Genomic DNA, 16,503 nt, shown 5'->3' with positions numbered 1-16,503 from the left:
CCGAGCCCAAGTGGGATGAAGAGGACCAGTTTAGGGAAGAAGGCTTAGGCTGCGGTGTCTCAGCTCCATGGAGTGAGAGTGTGTCCCTGTGGTGGTGATAGGGTGTTGGCCAGACCTGGCCTTCAGGGGAGAGGGTCCAAGCAGCCTGAGGGAGCAGCTATGTGGAGAAGGGGGTGGGGGGGGGGGCGGGGGGAGCAGATTTTGGTTGTATCTAAAAAGTCAACATGTTAGTATCCCAAGAACATTGCTTCTCTCCAGGGGGTCCAATGTAGTAAGGAAAAAACTGTAGCAAACCCTGGTGTTTCTGAACTGCTTCAGGAGGTACTCATCATGTGAATAGTGGTTAGCATTGCCTAGAATTAGATGTTTGTTTTATGACTCATTTCTACAGCCCTGGTGAGCTTGGAACTCACTATATAGACCAGGTTGGCCTCACACCCATAGAGATCTGCCTGCCTCTGCCTCTCAAATGCTGGGATTAGATTAGTGCTTGGCAGAACTAGATTTTAAAGAATGTAGGTGTGTGTACATGTAGGAGGGTATGTATTTCCTAGTTCTGCCTGGGAGCAGGCAGTACCTCAGGAGGAATGAGTACATCTGATGATATCTGGACTTTTGGACTTAGAACACCTTTTACTGTTAAAATGAATTGGGATTCCTTGGGGAAATTCATCCTGAGAAAGGATGACCCCTTCTAGAGGACTCAGGTTTAATGTTTAGCACCCATATGGTGGTTCACAACAGTCTATAACTCCAGTTCCCAGATGATCTGACATCCTTTTCTGGCACCAGGTCCACATATGGTACACAGACATAAAACAAAGTAGAGATGTTTAATGACACAGCTCTATACATATAAACATGGCAAAAATGGGAAAATGTATTCAATGTATGTTTTATTTATAATGGTCAGTATCACCAACTTGACAGAATCTAGAATTATCCATGAGACAAGCCTCTGGGCACCAGTCAGGACTATCTAGATGAAGGACAGCCCCAGAGAATATCTGTATCTTGACTGTGTTAACTAATGTAGAAAGACTCATTTTAGTTCTGGGCAGGACTTTTCTCTGGCCAGTGGATCTTGGACTGTGTAACATGTAGAAAGCAGCTGAACACCTGTATTCATTGTGCTCTGTTGCTCGCTGGAGATGTGATGTGGCCAGCTGCTCTAAGCTCTTGACGCTGTGACTCGCCACCATCATGGACTGAAATAAACCCTTTCTCCCTTCAGTGGCCTTTGTCAAGCTATTTATCACATAACAAGAAAAGAAACCGAGGAAACCATAGTAAAATTGTTGAAATTAAAGTTTGACAAATGCAATCAGTTACTGTGATTGCTGGGGGCAAGGAAACCATAAGATGACCCTGAACTATCTTGTCCAGAAAGCAAATGTGTGTTCAAAGAACAGTGAGGCATGCAGAAGGGACACAGGGTGAACTCTCACTGGTCACATTGAGGGGAGGAGGAGCCTTAAAACAATGATAAGTGGGGCTGAAGAGGTGGCACCACAGTCAAGAGCACTGGTTGCTCTCCTTGAGGACCCAGGTTCGATTCCCAGCACTCACATGGCTGGCTTACAAATGTCTGTCACTCCAGTTCCCAGAGGATCTGTCACCCTTTTCTGGCTTCCACAGGCACCAGGTCCACTAGTGGTGCACAGACATAAAACACCCATACACATATAGTAAATAAAAATTTAAAATAATGATGGGAACATGGGCTAGAGATATGGCTCAGCAGGTAAGGGCACTTGCCTCCAAGCCTGACAATCCGAGCTTGGTCCCCAGGACCCACAAGGTGGAAGAAAAGCACCAACTCTGACCTCTGCACATACACTGTGGCCCATGTGCACCCCTGCTATGCACTCAATCACTCACTCAATCAATCAATCAATCAAATGTAATAAAAATAGAAATAATAATAAGACCAGTTTATAACTCACTAACAGAGGAGGAATCTGTATCTCATGCAGATATTAAAGAATTCATTGAAATTTGGAGAATGCTATGAAATAACACAGATTCTGAGGTTACTGTTCTTGCAATTTCCATCATTTTGTGATTCTTTCAAAATCTTAACAAGATGAAGAGAAATAAACTATGGTAAAATTATATTGTGGGTGAACAAAATGTGGAGTATATAAACAGTGGAATAGTTTTCATCTTTAATGACGCATGTTTTAACAGACAAAGCCTGAAGGCACTACGTTAACTGAAGTAAGCCAGACACAGGACGACAGATATTGTGTGAGTCCACTCACTTGAGGAACCCTGCTCAGTCTAGTTCACAGACACAGCAGAGAATGGGAGTTGCCAGGGGCTGGCAGTGGGGACAGTGGGCAGATAGGGTTTGAAGTTTCAGTTTGAGAAGATGTAAATGCTTTGGGAAAAGATGGTGGTGATATCTTAATGACACTGATCTATGCACATAAAAATAGTAAACAACAGTAAAAGTTCATGCAATATATATTTTACTATAAGAAACTTGAAATTTAAAATTTAAAAATAGTAATTGGGATAGCTAATCTTAAACATTCACTTTAACTGTTCAGTTGAAATCAGAGGTGTGGAGAATGACTTCAGACTCCTGTGGGTCTTGATTAGCCTTGGGGTTCCTGTCCCAACCCTAAAGAAAAGAAACTTATCTTGGGAAGGGAAGGTTTTGTGTGGATATTCCATGTGACCAAACGTTCACTGCATGACTCTGAAAATCTGGCAGTAACTCTGCCAACATGACTGTGAACGTCCATGTTTAGAGTCGTAGAATGTCTGAGAGGACATCCTTCAAAGTGAATCTGCTTTGAGTTGCCCAGCCAAGTAGAGTAACCCAACCAAGGGGCATGACTGCTCTGGGCAAGAAAAGCATCCTTCTGCTTCAGAGCTGGCTTGGCCTGTGAAACTAGAGCACACGTGTTTGCTTATTTAAGATGGAGTTTCTGTATGGCTCCATCAGGCCACATTCTTGTAACCACGAAATATGACCCAGGAATCCACATGGTGTCTGAGTGTAGATGCTGCCAGTGGTCAATGCCAAGTCCATGGTTCCTTGGGGAAGTCCTAAGCTAAACCAGGCAGCTGCTTTAATGAAGCCTAGCTAGCTTTGCACTATGTACTTTAGTGGTATGCCCTGCAAGCCAAGGCTACCATACACATCACTCCTTGATTGAAGGGGTTGGAGGCTTCAAACATCTCAATTGCTAGGACAGGACTTCAGTGGCAAGGACTCAGATGCCACACATGCCAGTACAGACATTTCCTTAGCATCTTCCAGTACTATAATTTTCACAGTTTCTATTTATGCAACTGTTTGTGAATTGACATGCTTCCTTAATTGAAAGTAAAATTAATTTCCCTTGGCAAGTATGTAGTCTCAGAACCATACTTTAGTCCAGGATTGCACTTACCCTGCCCCTGAAGACATGTGCTACCTGAGAGTGCTGATATATGGAAAGAAATGTTCATAATATGCATATAATAGTGTCCTCTAATGGAAACAGGTATTATAAGACAGCAATAACACACTCTAACATTAATCCTTTTATGCTTGATCCAATATAAGGCAGTTATGTTTGAATGGTCTATTTATCCACAGGCTACATTGTGGAAGACATATACTAAATCCAAACAAAAGACAGCAGAGCTCTGACCAGGTTCATCTCTACACACATCCACAGCCTTGAAGATTCGGTTACATAAGTGGGATGCCAGGGTTCCCGCTATTGTTTCAAAGGCTCTTTGAGTCCACTAAAGCTGTATCCAGAAACAGTTGAGTCTAGGCCTCCCTGTGTTCCAGTGAGGCTCCACAGACTAAGTGCCAGTCTCAAGTAGGATCACGCCTACCCCGCCTGGCTTACTGGCTTAGCTCTTCTGAGATTTCATTTTATGAGTATCCCTGAGCACCCAATGTTCGGTACTCAGTCCCCATACCTAAACTCATTATTATCCATTGTGTGAACCCAGTGCCAGTTCTATATCCAGGCAGGACCTAGACGCATGCTCACAACTGTGGGAACAGGAAGTCTCATAGGATTTGTTTTAAGGCGACTGTTAAGCAAGATGACCATGCCGAAGAAAATCAAGTTCCTTAAGTGAGTTCTCTGGGAAGACTCAGGGATGGTCTCAGTTTACTGGGAGGAAGGGAACACCGTCAGGCCCTGAGACAACCCCAGAAAGACAGGAAGAAGCCTCCAGGGCCTACTTCCAGTGTGCAGCTGGCAGCTGCAGGGGCAAGTCCCTGGCTCTCCCTGGTGCATTTCCATGGGAACGGCTCGGCAGCCCCGTGCTGGGAGGTGTGCTCCATCTATTTCTATGGCTCCTATCACCATGGCACCTACTTGCTCTGAAAAACACAGCTAAAAACGGAACATTAAAAAAGAGGGGGGCAATCCACTTTCCCACAGCTACCTTCTCCTGCAGCGGCTGTCACACCTGTGATTGCTCACAGGGGCCTTTCCATTTCAAGGTTCTGTTTCTGTTGTCTGAGTCCTTAAGCGTGTAGAGGCTCACACCCTCTGCATCAGCATGTGGGTGATGTGGCAGAGGTCCAGAAGAGCCCACTAGACTTGCTGCAGGTGCACACTCCCCAGAAGAACGCGAATGAAGTGGCTTGTTCAGGAAAGAAGTGAGGCATGGGGGAGAGGAGCCGTGATGTCAATATGCACAGATATGCAAAGAAGGACCTTACATGCTTATTCCAACAAAGAGGACCATGAGTTTTCCTGGGAACAGGATTTCTCTTCAGGGAAGGAGACTCAAGGCCCAAATCACTCACTGGAAAGTTTTCCTCAAGTTTGCTCCGAAACAAAGTACTTAGCCCACAGTCTAGAATCAGACAGAAGTAGAGTTCGAATCCCAACTCATGCACTTGCAAGCTATTCAGTATTGTTGGGCACCTTGTCAGAGAAGTGAGTGAATACACCTCACAGGGATAAGCTGCCTGCTGTGACCTCAGCTTTCATAGTCCTTGCCACTCTCATCTATAAAAAGGGGAGAATAATAACACCCGCCTCAAAGGGGCTTGGTGGCAGTTCCGGAAGGAATTGCTTCAAGCGCTGAGAGCGCTCTTGTGCATTGCCAATGGTGATACCTGTTAGAGAAGAGGGTGTGAGAAGCAATGAGTGTTGCTATTACAGGATGCTCAAAGGCTGCCTGTCTAACTTGACTTCCATCCTTAGTCCCCTGGAGCAGGTACAAATGAGGCTCCAGTTTATGATTGCTCCCTGCCTCCAGACTCATCAGTGTCTCTGTGTGTAGCACATGTAGCACAGGACACACTCATGCTTCAGAGTAGGTGACAACATGCAGAAGAGTCATCAGCCTGGGTGCTTGATGTGACACACTGTACAAAGTAATCTTCAAGGACTGGGCCAAATCCACCATAGCTACCTGTGTGTGGATTTTAGAGTCAATAGTCATGAGGGATCTCAGCCCCTCTTTCCCATTTACTAACTGAGTGACTCTGGATAGTCAGTTACGTCCCTTCCCATTCCTCCCTCATCTCCCCAATCTATGAAATGGGTCACAGTTCCTGTCTCAGGAACATGGGGTCTATTATAAGAGAAAAAACATAGATAAGGCCTCTTGCTCAGAGTCAGTACCCAGTGGCCTCCCTGTGACAATGACTTCCCTTCTCTTTTTATCTCTCCACTGAACAGTTTAAGGCAGAGTAAACATTGCAAGAAGTGAGTAAGGGATAGGCCTTTGTAATGGGAGGAAAGAGGCCTGTAGCTGAAAGTTTCCTGTGTCCCATCCGGTCCACAGCCGCTCAGCCCCAAGTAAACACACAGAGGCTTATATTAATTAAAACTGCTCGACCATTAGCTCAGGCCTACCATTGACTAGCTCTTACATTTAAACTCAGCCCATTTTTGTTAATCTATATGTTGCCACGTGTTCTGTGTCTTTACCTGTGTGCCATCACTCCCTGGACAGCAGGTTGGCATCTCCTGACTCAGCCTTCCTCTTCCCAGAATTCTCCTTGTCTGCTTATCCCACCTATACTTCCTGCCTGGCTACTGGCCAGTCAGCATTTTATTTATCAACCAATCAGAGCAACAGAGGCCTGTTTCCTGAGTGTGCTGGTAAACTCTTCTTTGAAACTCCCAGCTCACACCAGGCACTTTCATTGCCTATCCTGTCTCTCAGGCTCCACACTTCACAACTTACTCTCAAGAACAAAGGACATTCTGTGGCTGTTCTTTTGTGCAGCTTACTCCTTCCTGTCTTTGTATTTTATAAAGGCAATTCCTGAGGCTGAAGAGATGACTCAGCAGTCAATACTCACTTCTCTTGCAGAGGTCTGGGTTCAGTTCCCAGCACCCACATGGCAGGTCACAACCATCTGTAATTCTAGATCCATGGGATCTGATGCCCTCTTCTGGTGTCTGTGGGGTCCTGTATCTATACATGTGGGGCATATAAACTCATGTAGGCACAGACATATACATAAAATAATGAATCTTACAAAACAATTCCCCATATTGTGATCATTCTGGCTGATTCTGCAAGAAGCCTGGATTTCTATGTAGGGGGATCCACATGCTTCTAAGGAACCAGACTCTACTTAAGGCCCTACTTAAGGACAGCACGTGACTTAGGCGCTCACCTTGCATGCAGGAGTTGGTCAATGTAGTCTAGGCTGGCCCAAATAGAATAGAGGTTCTCAACCTGTGGGTTGTGACCCCCCCTTGACAAATAGAGATCTCCAAAAATATTTACATTATGATTTATAACAGTAGCAAAATTACAGTTATGAAGTAGCAACAAAAATAATTTTGTGGTTGGGGGTCACCACAATATGAAGAACTACATTAAAGGGTCACAGCATTAGGAAGATTGAGAACCACCGAATTAAAATGACTCTCAGGATGCCTCAAGTGAAAAAAAAATGAGTTTGGGCTATGGGTTCAAGGCATGGATCTGGTCCAGCCAATTTACCATGCTACACAAAACCAGAAGCATAAAGCTGCCTATAGAGGGAAACCTTGGGAAGAGCTGCAGCTGGAGCCATGGCACCATTGTGAGTACCCAGATAGCCCTACCTCGGAATTGACTAGTTCTCTGCCTGAGTGGGCGTGTTCAATGTTTAAAGCAATTCAAGCAGGCTCTTCTGTACTGTCATGCTGAAATGACACTATGGGACACTGCTTCCTCCCTGCAGGTTCAGGCTCCTCGCCACATTAAAACCCAACTCCAACATCCGTCCTTCTGCTGCTTTACTTCATTTCATTCCCTTCCTCATTCTGTAAGATCCACATGCCGTTAACAAGTGCCTTTCAAGTACTTGATCCTAACAGTAAAACTCATTGAGGAGCTGGGAGATGATTTGGTGGGTAAAATGCTTGCAACACAAGCATGAGGACCCGAGTTCAGATCCCCGGTGCCTAAGTAAAAAGCCAGGCATGGTGGCACATGTTTGTAATCCCAGCTTTGGGATGCAGGTCTCAGGGGCTTGCTGGTTAACCTGTCTAACCAAATGAACAAAGCTCCAGATTCAGTGAGAGACCTTGTCTCAGAAAACAAGGTGGAGGACAATAGAGAAGACACTCGACAATGGCTTCTGGCTGCCACGTGCTTGTGCATGTGTGCACGCCCTCCTGACCACATGCACACACAAGTATACACACACACACACAAACACCTCAGTGAGGCTGGAGATTGGTAGTGTCTCCATTTGTCTCATGAGGACTACTGAAGCCCCAAACGAACTGAAACATTTCCTCTACGGCTACATATTTAAAATTTGTTAAGGTCAGATTTGGAAAGCAGCCCTCATGACTCGTAGGCTTCTCTTTCTAAACGTGTGTTGTATGTTCATTTGCATATGTGGGTGGGGGTGCACACACACATGTGTTCATGTTGTGTGGAGACCAGAGGTCACTTCTGGCATCTTCTTCAGTTGCTTTCTGTACCACCACAACAAAGACGACAATGACTACCACACTACCACACCACACCACCACCACCACACCACCACCACAGCACCATCATACCACCACTACCCCACCACCACCACCACACCATCACCACACCACCACCACCATCACTACCACCACCACTACTAACACACCACCACACCACACCACTACCACCACACACCACCATCACACCACCACCATCACCACCACCACTATACCACCATTACCCCACCACCATCATCACCACCACCACTACCACCACACCATCATCACACCACCACCACCATCACCACCACCACCACCACCACCATACCACCATACCACACCACCACCACCACCATCACCATCACCACCATCATCATGATCATGAGACAGGGTTTCTCACTAAACCCACGGCTCACTGATTCCGCTAAATTGACTGACCAATGAACTTCAGGGATCCTCCTGTCTCAGTATCCCCAGCTCTTAGGTTATAGGAGTAGACTGCTGCACCTACCTTTTACATAGGTGCAGGAGATCTGAACTTAGGGTTCTCATGCTTGCTCAGCATGGAACTGAAGAACAGAACCATCTCCCTGGCCCTCTTTTTAAAATCTTATGTTGCTTCATCTCCCCAGTTAGAGTATATGTTTCTTGACCACAAGGTTCCATTTTTTTCTTCCTACTTTGATCTTCCAGTGGCCAAAGTTACATTTTCTAAATGTGTGCTGTATATTCTTACTTACATGTGTGTGTGTGAGGGGGGGGGGATGTACATGTGTTCATGTTGTGTGGAGACCAGACATCATTTCTGGCATTTTCCTCAATTGCTCTTCATATCAAATGGCACATGGAGCTACTATAACTAAAATTTCCTCAAGGGTCTGACTGTTGGGTACTTAAAAAAAATACCAGGCACCAGGCTAAGTGATTGACATATGTAATCTTTTTTTTTTTAATAAAATAGTTCATTGTATTTACATTATTTTTTAGACCTAAGGGCCAATGTTTTTCTTTTTATGGTTTTTGTTTTTATATTTTGTGAAGGTCAATGAGTGGAGTCTGTTGGTTCTAGAAGAAAATTCTACATAGAAGACCAAACTGAGAGAGCAGTGAGCCCTCACAGAATACAGATCAGAGAAAAGAGGTAAGGCTCTCATCATGTGGGGTTATCTTGGGCAAGCTGCTTTGCATATTTGTGTCTCAGTCTCTTCATTTATCAAATAAATATAATAATCTCAACATCTCCCTGGGCTTTCAGGAGATTAAATTATCAAAATCAAACAACCGAAAAACAATGCCAGGCATGGCCTTATCCCATTAGATGTCTGTGCTGAGCACAGGCCAGTGGCTGGCCCTCAAATGCATATGTCTTCCCTGACCCATGGGCGATGGCCAACCTTTCCCAGGAGCCAACATAAACTACAGAAGCTCAAGAAAACATTGGCCACCAGGTGGGGAGAAGTTTTCATCTTGTTCCTTGTCACACATAGATTCACTCCTGAAGAGCCATGGTGATCCCGTAAGTGTTTGCGGCTGGAGCCACTTTGTTTCATGTCCAAGTTCACAGTGTTTAGATGACAACTAAGTCTTTTTACTCTGGTCTCGGCCTAGCAAGCCATGGACACTTCTAGATCTGACAGCTTGAGCATCAGGTTTGACTTATTAGTAAGCAGAAAGGGATTTGCCAGGAGCGCAGTATGTATTTTCAATCAAGGGACGAAATGGTTCCTTGGAACCATCTTGAGTGTCACAGAATTCCAGCACTCAGGAGGAAGAGGCAGGAGGGTCAGGAATTCGAGGTCATCCTTTGAGGCCAGAGTGAAACACATGAAACCCTGTCTCAAAAACATCCAAAACCACAGGCTGGCAAGATGGCTCAGGTGGTAAAGATGTTTACTTTGCAAGATTAAGATTTTAGTTTTTTCAAGAAATCCAAATAAAGGTAGGAAAGAAATGAGTCTACTAAAGTTGTCATCTTACATACCTATACACATATCATGGACACACATGGACACACACACACACACACACAAAATCAAATTATCAGTATGTGTTTTACTCAAGGGTCTTTGTTAGCAAGGGGAAAGGCCATGCCTCCTTAGGGCAGGCTCAGTGAGCTGCACTTATCTGGGGTTTAGGTGAGGATATCTAGCCCTAAGGGATAGGAAGAAATGTGGCTTGTTTCCATCTCATAACCCCTTTAGTCTCAAATATGAAGAGTAAAGCTTAGATTTTTAAAAAAATATATTTGTGTGTATGTTTTTGAGACAAGGTTTACCCCTATGTAGCTCAGGCTAGCCTCAAACTCATGATCCTCCTGCCTCAGGCTTTAAAATGCTGGCATATTGGTATGTACACCATCATGCCTGCCTCATCCCAGAGGTTTTCTGTTGTTGAATACTTCTGTCTTTCTGTGAGAAGCATTTCAATTTCTCTTTACTAGAAGCACTGTTTTCAAAGTGTGGCTCTCTGCCCAAATTGGAATCCTGGAGAACTTGCTAAACATGCACATTTCTGGCTCCATGCCATTTTTGCTGCATGAATCACGGAAAAGTGGGTAGCATTTAATAGCATGTTTAGAGGCTGGGGAGATGGCTCAATGGGTAAAGAACTGCCTGTAAAAGTGGGATGGCCTGATTCTGAGCCCCCAAACTTTTACCTGTAAAGTTGGGTACAGTAGTGTGTGTTTATAATCCCCAAGTTCCTATAGTGCCAGTGTTTCTTAACCTTCCTAACGCTGCGACCCTTTCATACAGTTCCTCATGTTGTGGTGACCCCCAACCATAAAGTTATTTCCATTGCTATGTCATAACTGTAATTTTGTTATCAATTGCAACGTAAATATCTGTTTTCTGATGGTCTTAGGTGACTCCCATGAAAGGGTTGTTCAATCTCAATGGGGTCAAGACCCACAGGTTGAGAACCACTGCTATAGTGAGCTGGAGGATGAAGATGGGAGAATCCCTGAAAGCTCATGAGCTGGAGAGCCTGACATATACCATGGCGAACAACAAAAGAGAGACCCTGACTCAGTCATAGGAGCAAGGGAGGACCAACACGGAGACTGTCCTCCAAATAACCCCCCCAAGAATGGACACACACACTCACAAGAATGGATACACACTCACACACAAGAATGGACACATTCACACACAAGAATGGACACACACACAAGAATGGATACACACTCACACACACACTCACACACAAGCATGGACACACACACAATAATGGATACACACTCACACACAAGCATGGACACACACTCACACAAGAATGGATACACACTCACACACACACTCACACACAAGCATGGACACACACTCACACAAACACACATACACACAAGTATGGATATACACAGACTCACACCACATACGTTCTCTCTCTCTCTCTCTCTCTCTCTCTCTCTCTCTCTCTCTCTCTCTCTCTCTCTTTCTCTCTCTCTCTCAGTTTAGAAAAACCCCACACATTTAGGTAAGATGAATATGGACTAAAATCCAAGATGCAGATCTGCTATTACCCTTATGGACCTTAGGCAGATTAATTAACCTTTTTGGACCTCAGTTTTATCACCTGGGTAGAAAACACCCTGTAGCTGGAAGTTTTCCTGTGTCCCGTCCGGTCCGCAGCCGCTCAGACCCAAGTAAACACACAGAGGCTTATATTAATTAAAACTGCTCGGCCATTAGCTCAAACTCACTACTGACTAGCTCTTACATTTAAACTCAGCCCATTTCTGTTAATCTACAGGTTGTCACATGTTCCGTAGCTTTACCTGTGTGCCATTACATGCTGCTCCCTGGATGGCAGGCTGGCATCTCCTGACTCAGCCTTCTTCTTCCCAGAATTCTCCTTGTCTGCTTATCCCGCCTATACTTCCTGCCTGGCTACTGGCCAGTCAGCGTTTCATTTATCAACCAATCAGAGCCACACACATTCACAGCATACGGAGCATCCCCCAGCAGCACCCAGGCGGCTGTGAGGAACAGGCTGCACTCTTTCCCGACTTGCTGTCCATCACTGTGCTCAGTCGCTCCATTTTGTGAAAAGCAGTCATTTCCTCTGGGCTGTCCCCCCTGCATGTAGGCACTAAGGCAGAACTCCTCATCTCATGTGTGCAAATACACAGCCACCACCTGTCCAGCACAGCCATGAGGTACGAGATAATAAATAATTGATTTGTACTAATAAAAAGCTATGACCTTTGAACTTACTGAATTCAATTAGGAACACACAGACTTATCAAAACCATAAGAATGGGGGAGGGCTAGGGAGATAACGCAGTTGTAATGTGCTTGCCTGGCAAGCATGAGAACTTGAGGTTGACCTCCAAAACCCACATACAGAAAGCTGGGTGTGGTGGCACATGCTTGTAATCTCAGCACTGGGAAGGTAGAAACAGGAGGATTCCCTGGGGGCTCACTTACCAGTTACCCTAGCCTATTTGGAGAGTTTCAGTCCAGGGACAAATCTTATCTAAAAAAAAAAAAAGTGTACAGTGCCAGAAGAATGACACTTGACATTGTCCGTTGGCTTTCATCTCTATGTACGCACACACAAACATGCGTGCATACACAAACAAGTACACACACACACACACACACACACACACACACACACACACACAAGAACTACACCCTGACCAATGAACGGTGCAATCTACTCACCTGAAATTTCTAAAGGGAAGGACACACCAATGAGTCCTCAGACCACGTGGTGCATACATCACAAGATCACCAGCTGACAAACCTGTGACCCTATGTCCAGGCTGACACTCAGCAATGACTTCCCTGCTTAACACTTCACTTCAGAAACTGCCTGCCATGGGGGCCCCTTTCCCAGACAGCTCTGAAACTGGGCTCCTAGCTCCTTCTCTGGCCACCTGGAGGAACTCAGCATTCGTCCCTGGCTCTCTTGCTCTGGCATGGCCCAGCTAAGTGCTGTGGCTGCTTTCAATTTCTTTGTTACTGGAGTTGTTAGGGTCAAAGCCTGGGCCGAGGAAGCCCTAAAAAGCAAGGCTTGATGACCTACTAGGTCAGCCACTGAAGAAGAAAGTGATAGTGAGAAGCAGGGAGGGATTTGTTCATTGTGGCCACAGTGGAAAGAGGAACGTATAAAAGAGACCAGTGACCCTCCAAGTCTATCTTTGGGTGCTGATAGGAGGTTTAACTTTAAATGGGGGTAATAAGAGGCGTGAATAACTAAGTAGCTCTGAGGAGATCCCGTCTAGGCTCCTAGCACAAGGTCTGTGGTCTGTCATGCAAGGTGTTAGCACTATGCAAAACCTCTTTCTGGGACACAGGCTCCCCTGTGGCTGGCATCGGGGCCCAGCCTTTTCCTTCTCCAGTGAGAGACTCCTGGAGAAATCCCAGTTCCTTGGGGCTCACTGTCTGACAGTTGGTATCTCTTCACTTTCTCAGCCTGGTAGCTGAAAGTTTCCCCGTGTCCCACCCGGTCAACAGCTGCTCAGACCCAAGTAAACACACAGAGGCTTATATTAATTAAAACTGCATGGCCATTAGCTCAAACTCACTACTGACTAGCTCTTACACTTAAACTCAGCCCATTTCTGTTAATCTATATGTTGCGATGTGTTCTGTGGCTTTACCTGTATGCCATTACATGCTGCTCCCTGGACAGTGGGCTGGTGTCTCCTGACTCAACCTTCTTCTTCCCAGAATTCTCCTTGTCTGCTTATCCCATCTATACTTCCTGCCTGGCTACTGGCCATTCAGTGTTTTATTAAACCAGCGTACAAAAGCATTATTCCACAGCACAGCCTCTCTATAACCTTGGACTTGTTGGCCAGCCAGCCAGAGTCCCAGGTCCAGTGAGAGACCCTGTCACAAACCTTTTGGGTGAGGCTGGCAAGATGGCTCAGCAAGCAAAGGTCCCTGCCACCAAGCCTGACAACCTGAGTTTGATCCCTAGGACCCACATGTTGAAAAGAGAGATTCCTCAAAATTGTCCTCTGACTTCCACATACTCGTAAATAAATCAAAAACATAATAAAAAATCTTCTGGGCATGTAACGGCTTCTTTGGACTGCCACACATCACATGTCACATCGAAAACACCAGAAATGTGTTAGCTAGAAGTTCTAGAAGGCAGAAGCCCTCTACAGGCTTCTGACATGTTCCAGCTTCAGTATCTTACAAAATTATATTCTCTAACTATTAGTGGTAAATGAGCATGCAACTGACTTATAGGGATTGATTTTATGTCAAAATTTTTCCTGAATTCTATTATGAATTTTGATAACTTAGTTGTAGATGATATGGGTATTCTCTGCAATCATAGTTTCTTCCATGAGGTGACAGAAATGACCACTGGCAGCCCCTGCTTACATTGTCTTTGCAAATAACAATTTCAAAGACATGGGATATTTATTTGAACAGCTCAATGGTAGAGTACTTACTTAGCATGCAGGAAGCCCTGGGTCCAACCCCCCAGTACTGGGCAGGGGGTGGGGATACTTGATGTTCATGAGGAAGGGGCAGGATTATTTTGATTGACCACCTAGACTGACAGCCCCAGGAGGTACAGGAGGGACAGTCTTAAACCTTCCTATATGTTGCCCTTTGGACTTGAGGCCACTCAGCTAATCCACATTGACCAAGAGTCTTCCTGTCATTGTATCAACACACACTCTTTTTCTGTGCAGAAAGAAAAGACAAGGCATAGAAGAAACACGAAGGTGTGGGCCTGTGAAAGAGGTGAGTGATGAGAGTGAGCCCTAAGCCAGGACAGCCTGAGGCCACTGAAGCACAGCCCATCTCAAATCCACAGATACAAACCCAAGACATGTGAGATCCCGTTATAGAGACCTTTACTAAGAAAACTCAAAGAAGAATAATTGGAGACAAAGTTCTATTCATGACAGAAAGACTTGGTACCACGAGTATGTCACTTTTCTCTAACTTGGCACATGCACTCTGGGTTTTTTCAACCAAAGTCCTAGTAAGTGCGTGCGTGCATGCGTGTGCTGTATATGTGTGTTTGTGTGCTTATTCACGTATGTATGCAGGCACATGTGGCCACGAAGGCCTGAGGACAATGTTGAGTATCACCTTTAACCCCCTTCACCTTTTATTGAGGCAGGGTCTCTCCCTGGCCTGGCACTCATCAAGTAGCCAGGCTGGATCCCAAGATCCACCTGTCTCTACCCTCTCAGAATTGGGATTATATGCACCCACTTTCCCCCTATGGGTTCTGGGGCTTAAACTCAGGTATTCATGCTTGCAGAACAAACATTTTATCAATGGAGCAATCTCCCCAGCTTAGAAATATTTTAATATTTTATTTTAAAAGAACTCAACAAACCAATTCAAATTGATTTTTGAGATGAGGTCTTTCTATGTTGCTAGGCTGGCTTTAAACTTATGAACTCGGGTGATTCTCTTTCTTCAGCCTCTTAAGTAGGTGAGGCTACAGGTGTGTGCCACTATGCCTGGCTCTGTCCAAAATGCACATGGAAGAGCAAAGGGCCAGGAAATGTCATATCATTTCTAAACAACAGCAACAACAAAACCCCAGACACATCCTCTTCTAGATCTCAAGATTCGTGGAACCACAGTGATTAAGAATGAGCAATATAAACGCCCACCACTCAACAACAACAACAACAACAGATGAATAACCCAATTAAACCGTGGGCAAGGGGCTTAAAAAAAAATCTTCCTTCAAAAGAAATGTACAAATCAAGGAGCTGCTGCAAGAGGCTGGCACTACAAACCATCGCAGAGTGTAAATCAAACCGCAAGGAAATAATTGGGAGTCTACTGAGAAAAACAAAAGCAAAAGCAGAGATACAGTTGGCCGGGATTTAGGGAAAGGTAAACCCTTGAACATTCCTGCTGTGAATGTGAAATGGTGGAGCCTCCTTGAAGATCCAATGGCTCTTCCTCAAAAAGTTAAACAGTGAATGACCATGTTTCCAGCAAGCCCATTTCAGGTCTGTGCCCCAAAGGATGGGAGCAGGAAATTCACATGTTTATGCACCCATGTTCTTTTTTTTTTTTTTTTCCAGACAGGGTTTCTCTGTGTAGCTTTGGAGCCTGTCCTGGAACTCACTCTGTAGATCAGGGTGGCTTTCAGAGATCCACCTGCCTCTGCCTTCCAAGTGCTGGGATTAAAGGTGTGCGCCACCACCACCGCCCAGCTCACCTGTGATCTTAACAGCATCATTCACTAGGGCCCAAAGGCAGAAGCAATCCAAACAATACTGATGGATGACAAATAAAACAAATTACATATGTACTTACAATGCAATACTATTCAAAAGGGAGCGAAATTCTTACACATGCTGTAATATAGAAATACCATGAAAACATTAGGAAAGCCATTGCAAGTGAAGCCAGATATAAGACAAATATTTTATGATTTCATTTATGGGAAGTATCTGAATGGGCTAAATGCACAAAGATAGTAAGCATATCAGAGCGGTCATTCCCAGTGGCTGGGAAAGGGACAGGGATAAGGGAGAGTTTTAGTTTGAAATGAGGAAAGGTTTCTGGAGGAGGAGGAGGAGGCGACGGGTGTTGTTGCTAAACAATATGGATCATTCAATGCCTCTGAACTTTACACTGAAAATTGTTAA

At 44.9% G+C, this 16,503-nt stretch overlaps 2 protein-coding genes across 8 annotated transcripts in view; one reads left to right on the top strand and one right to left on the bottom strand.

Moving 5' to 3' along the window:
- Positions 1-14,902, top strand: part of Gpr68 (G protein-coupled receptor 68) — a 106,097-nt gene extending 91,195 nt beyond the window's left edge. The window contains exons 2-3 of the transcript XR_008218352.1: positions 8,946-9,045; positions 14,569-14,902. The gene's annotated coding sequence lies outside the window, so the exon portion shown is untranslated. The remainder of the gene's footprint in view (positions 1-8,945; positions 9,046-14,568) is intronic.
- Dglucy (D-glutamate cyclase) overlaps positions 1-16,503 on the bottom strand; it is a 132,693-nt gene that overhangs the window by 55,273 nt on the left and 60,917 nt on the right. Inside the window, exon 1 of one of the 7 annotated variants that reach the window (XM_052738778.1) lies at positions 4,432-4,606. The exons of the other annotated variants lie outside the window; for them this stretch is intronic. The gene's annotated coding sequence lies outside the window, so the exon portion shown is untranslated. Of the gene's footprint in view, positions 1-4,431; positions 4,607-16,503 lie in introns of those variants that run through there. 7 annotated transcript variants of the gene reach the window in all.

Source organism: Peromyscus californicus, unplaced genomic scaffold, assembly GCF_007827085.1.
Source record: "Peromyscus californicus insignis strain IS unplaced genomic scaffold, ASM782708v3 Scaffold_15__1_contigs__length_86483966, whole genome shotgun sequence".
Lineage (NCBI taxonomy): Eukaryota > Metazoa > Chordata > Mammalia > Rodentia > Cricetidae > Peromyscus > Peromyscus californicus.
The sequence above is the reverse complement of the archived record's forward strand: the minus strand, read 5'-3'. Positions and strand labels throughout refer to the sequence as shown.